The sequence below is a fragment of the Lotus japonicus genome, chromosome 1, assembly GCF_012489685.1.
Source record: "Lotus japonicus ecotype B-129 chromosome 1, LjGifu_v1.2".
NCBI lineage: Eukaryota > Viridiplantae > Streptophyta > Magnoliopsida > Fabales > Fabaceae > Lotus > Lotus japonicus.
In genome coordinates, this window is record NC_080041.1 from 31386703 (window position 1) to 31392702 (window position 6000).

The window sequence follows — 6000 nt, forward strand, 5'->3', positions numbered from 1 at the left end:
GCATATAGATCTAAAATTCCTACGATGAGATATACATTTAGTGCACTGAGCACACAAGCAGTTCATAAGTTCTGGATATCATTCACTCAAGAGCAACAAAGATCAAACATGCACAAATTCAAAGAGACTTTCAAAGGGTTGAAATGTTGGCTTGGTGAAGTACAAGGTGGTTGGTCCCTAAGGAAGTCTAAAGCTTCAAGCATCTTGAGTGTGGTCTTATTAGTAACCCCGGAGCTTTCAACAACAAACTTTTTAAGCACAAGTCTCTTGACCCCTTTTTCAACTTTCTTTTCTTCTATTTTTTTCTTTTTGCAACTCCAACTTGATTAGGAGTCTTTTTTTTTCTTTTTTTTTTCTCTTCTTCACTTTTTTTTTTACACTTGGGGCAAGGGATATTTTCAACTTTAATTACTAGCTCCAACACAATGCAAGGACCAACACTCCCCAAAATCCAACCTATCATCCATCTCAATCATTTAGCTAACAAAGAAATCTTCAATAGGCTCAAAAGAGACAACTAGGGACAAATGTTCAAGCCAACAAACTCTGAAACTCAAAAACCTACAGGTCTCAGGAATTGTGCAAGTATCACAATGCATGCAAAGAATGAAATCAATACAGAACTAAGAAGTACGAGTGAGTCAGGATCCTCCAGGGAAATTTTATGGTGAAGGGTCAAAGATTGACCCTTATGGACTCACACCAACTTTATCCTCAAGAAACACTTGGAAGACCGAAGTCTCATCCTCTCTTCCCCAAAGCATGCAATCAGTCATCCCCAAAAGACAACAAAAGTATTCATAAAAACATTTTCAAAAACCAGCACAAGCTAGAGAGCATGACTAAGGGAAAAAACATGTGAGTATAGGGAAGTAAAGACCCAAAAATGACTATAACTTACAATGCATCAATAAAAGAAAAATAAAAGCTACAAAAGAAAAATATGCAAAAATGCATGAGCTTAACTAAGGGAAAGAGTCGACCTTCTTTTACCAATTACCATGGAGGCCTTAGACACACCTCCGACTCCAAAATCCATGCTCTCATTCCCTGCAAAATGCAACAAACAAACAAGCAAAAGAAAACAAGACTTGGGTTGTCTCCCATGCAGCCCTAAGTTATAGTCCTAGGTGGACTCTCCGTCCTTTGGTGTTAGGAAGGAAATTCCTTACCATCAATCTTCCTTCCACATGTGCAAGGTAGGAAACTTGCACAAAACTTTTGGAACAACATCACCCAAGATAGGGTATCATCTAAACCATCATAACAAATCCTTGATCCCCCCCTCAAGGAGTGAGGGAAGAGCTTAATCTTGAGCTCATCACTAGTCACACCTTCCATTTTTATAAGGTGACTACCTTGAATGAATCGTGCCATGTGAGCTTGGAAATTCTCATCTTTGGACCCCACATACTTGTTTTCACTAACAAGCTTGATGAGAGCTTGGCTAAGCTCAACATCTTCTTCACTTACCTTGGGGGTCTCCTTTGAAGACCTGGACAAGCTTTTGATCATATCACAAACAAAATCATCATTAAGGTTAGTTTGTGAATTAGGGTTGAAAACTGAAAATCTTACCTTGTCCTTACCAACTCGGAGGATGAGCTGACCCTTATCAACATTAATATTAGCCCTACCAGTGGCTAAGAAGGGTCGGCCAAGAATGAGAGGAATCTTTGCATCCTCCTCCATGTCCAGCACCACAAAGTCTACATGGAACACATACTTGTCCACCTTCACCATGACATCTTCCACAATCCCATATGGTGTTTTTAGGGATCGGTCCGCCATTTGTAAGGAGAGCATGGTCGGGGTGACCTCTCCTAAGTTCATCCTTCTAAACATGCTAAGCGGCATCAAGTTGATGCTCGCTCCCAAATCACACAATGCTTCAACAACAGTCAACCCCTCAATCTCCACTGGGATAGTAAAACTCTCAGGATCCCTTCTCTTCTTAGGCATTTTTCTTTGCAAAATGGCACTACACTCCTCGGTCATCATGATAGTTTGATCAACCTCACTCAACTTCCTTCTCTTATTTAAAATGTCCTTCATGAACTTAGCATAGATAGACATTTGATCCAAAGCATCGGAAAAAAGGATATCAATATGGAGTTTCTTAAAAACATCCATAAATTTTGAAAACTTTTTATCCAAATTCTTTTTAGCCAATGCTTTAGGAAATGGAACTTTGCTAAGCTCAGGAATAGGATCATTCATCACTCTAGTTTTAATAGGAACACTCCTTTCCTCCTCAACTATCCTCTCACTTTTTTCTCCCTCTGTTTTCTTTTCTAACCCATTCAACACTCTACCACTTCTAGTAGTCATAGCAGAAGCATTTTCTTGCTCGGGATTGGGGATAATATTGGAAGGAAGTTTACCTTGAGGCTTTTCGGCTATTTGCTTGGCCAGCTGGCCAAGTTGGTTCTCCAAGTTCTTGATAGCTGCCTCTTGGTTCTTATAGTTGTTCTTCATGCGGTTGATGAAGGTCTCAACCAACTCCTCCAAACTCTTCTCGCTACCACAACCATCAACTTCACCTCTCTCTTGTGGCTGCCTAGAGGGTTGGCCTTGAACACCTTGATTAGTCATGGTACAAAATTCACTAACATGAGACCTTCCAATAGCCACACACTGCACTTTCGCTATAGTTGCACTTGTAACACCCCCTTTTTCCCATTGTTTTATTTAAAAACGTTTATCAGAGTTTAAAAACATATCAAGGGAGTATTACACTTCTTCACGAAAACTCATTAAAATTAACACTGATTGTGTTTGAAAATTTATAAGTTCATATGCTTTCTAAAGAATGAATTATTTCTGCCAATAAAATTTCTAAACCAGCCAGATAATCCTAAGATGCATAAAATCATTTATTTAAATAGGTTTATCTTCCTTGATATTCCAATAAAATTCATCATACTCAAAACTGAATTTCATAGGCACTTCGGCCATCAACAGTACGACATCGCCATAATTTAGAAAATTATTCAACAACTTCCATAAGGAGAGGTTATAAAATCCTCTCAACACAAGTGTAAAAGTAACGTAAAATATCTACCCAGTGTTACATTACAGAGAAAGACACTTATTTTATAATAATAATAATAATAATAACATAAGCTAAGACTCTCCGAAGCTACTCCTCATGAGCCACATCTCTACCTCCAGTACCTGAGCGATGTCGCATAGAACATCATTCCAACAGAAGGGTAAGAACTTACATTGTATAAAATATGGCATAACAAAGAGCAAGTAAACAATTCAGATTCAGCTTTATAAACACTTCACCTTTTCTTTAAAATCTGAGTGATTATAATATTTGCTCTCAAGACAGTTTCATAATTCTTATTGTTGTTTTGGAAAATTGTAAGTTTTAAGAAGAATAATAATTCGACTTTACCACAACAGCAAAACAATTCACCAACAATTCACCAAACACATAAAACCACTGAAAATGTGAAACTTAGTGTGTGAGACTCTAATGTATGCATGTGGTACCAATTGTTAACCTTAGCCGTATCACCGCGTCCACTCCAGACAGTTAACCACCAATGAAGTCCACTCCAAACTTCCAGAACCACGCCAGTTCTGGGACAAACCTCAGTTTTCCGATGAAAACCGACACGTTGCCTCTTGACTAAATGAAGTGTATTTCGTGCAAAAACTCATAAATTAAAACATGCAATCTGAGACCACTCCAGCCCCAAATATATAACATATTTTCTCACCAAATTCCATAACGGAAATCACACCAAAATTGCACAAAATAACACTTCAATATAATTATCAAATCATTCACTATTCCACTGACAAAATAGCAACACAAAATCATCAAATGTCTCATATCAATTACTAGAATCAGTTTCAGAATCAATCCCAGAAATAAGCAGAAACATAGCAAACTTGCATATAATTTTGGTACTAAATGAGCAGTCCAAAAATTATGAAAATTTTACCAAACATAGCCTTATACGTTAGCTTTCATATAAAATTGGTTTCACCCAATTTGGAATTCTGTAGAGAGAGTTATGCTCTCTACAACACATGCTGTTAGGGTGTCTGCGAGCAGAAACAGAGTGAACTTTTAGATAATTCTGGTATTGAACCAGCAATCCAAAAATTATGAAAATATTACCCAATATAGCCCTATGAGTTAGCTTTCATAAAAAATTAGTTTCACTCAATTCAGAATTCTTTAGAGAGAGTTATGCTCTCTACAACACAGGCTGCTAGGGTGTCTGCGGGCAGAAACAGAATGAACTTGCAAATGATTCTGGTATTGAACCAGCAATCCAAAAATTATGAAAATATTACCCAACATAGCCCTATGAGTTAGCTTTCATACAAAATTAGTTTCACTCAATTTGGAATTCTGTAGAGAGAGTTATGCTCTCTACAACACAGACTGTTAGGGTATCTGCGGGCAAAACAGAACAGAACCCAATTTTCCCCGGAACCTCAATTTCGCTCAAAATCAATTTTGCTCACCACATGTTAACACTCAACACAGTCTCTCAGTTCTGAATTTTCAAAGAAGATGGAGGTTCCTTCATGTTAAACTCAATCTCTGTTATTCTACAATTATACAAGGTAAATTCAAACCCTTACCTTCTATGACACCGGTACAAAGCCTCCTAGACCCTTTTCTTCTTGAAGATCAAATTCTAGGTTTTCTCCACCTTTTCTCCTCTCCTTCACCTTTCACGTGTTTCTCTGTTCTGTTGCTTCTCTAATCCTAATTTTCTTTCTTTCTTTCTACTTATATCTCTCCTAACCCTAAACTAGTAATACTAGTGGGCTCCGCTCCATATATCACAATAAAACCCAAAAACCTTATTTATCTGTATTACATAATCACTTAATTATCTAATAAAATCACTTAATGACCTTATCATCTAATTAAATCACATAATCAAATAATCATCAAATTAAATCACATAAATTATCAAATTACCATATTATATAATAATTAAAATAAAATAATAAATAACCTAATAACAAAAAGTGGGGTGTTACATCACTGACCAAATTGGTCGCCTTTATGTGATTTTGAATCTCCGCAATTCGTTCGGAGAGTTGTTTGTTGGAGGCCAAGAGCTTTTCGTAAGCTTCAACTTCAAACATACTCCTTCGGGTTTGGCGATCATTTTCAGAGTTTATTGCTCTCGTTGCCATCTTTTCTATTAAGTCATACCCCGCTTGTGGGGGAAGAGCATCAAACTCCCCATTTGAAGCCGCATCTAGGCCAAACCTCCAAGAGTATTGTAGACCATCATAAAATGTTGCAACCAATTCAGCTTGGGTGAGATTGTGTTGAGGGCATTTCCTTAAGAGCTTCTTGAAGCGCTCCCAAGCTTCATAGAGATTCTCTTCAGCGGATTGCACAAAAGTCATGATGTCTTTTTTCAATTTCTTCAAAAGGGCTCTTGGGAAGAACCTTGTTGTGAATTCTTCTGCTAAGTCTACCCAAGTAGTGAAGCTCCCTTGAGGCTGTGAATTCAACCATTCCTCAGCGGTGTCCTTCAAAGAAAATGGAAACAAGCTCAACCGAATTGCATCCGCCGGAACATTGTTCACCCGGTAAGTGTTGCAATTCCGGATGAACTTCTCCATGTGAGCATGTGGATCTTCTAGGGCACCTCCATCATATTGGTTTTGGCTCACCAAGTTGATGAATGCCGGTCTCAACTCAAAGTTTCCCACTCCCTCGGGAAAAACAATGCTCCCGGGATAGTCATAACTCATAGTAGATGAAGTGAGTTCCCGAAGAGACCGCTTGGCATCCTCAACTTCTTGTTCACGTAATCGAAGGGTGATCCCCTCTTTGATTCTTGCCTCAATGTGGGCTTGCATCTCTTCCTCTGTCATATTGCAACCCATGGCGGTGTATCTCGTGAGAGTAACCTGAATCTGTGACACTCAAACAGAGAAAGATTAGTAGCACCAATTCTAGACAAAGATAAAAAAATAAAATAAATAAAACCACAAACTTAA

The 6000-nt window shown here is 38.0% G+C and overlaps 1 non-coding gene across 1 annotated transcript; it reads left to right on the forward strand.

Annotated features, from left to right (window-relative positions):
- The first annotated feature begins 5311 nt into the window (after positions 1-5311).
- Positions 5312-5418, forward strand: LOC130734798 (small nucleolar RNA R71). The gene has a single exon (XR_009018140.1). It is a non-coding gene; the product is annotated as a small nucleolar RNA R71 (small nucleolar RNA).
- The last annotated feature ends 582 nt before the right edge of the window (positions 5419-6000 follow it).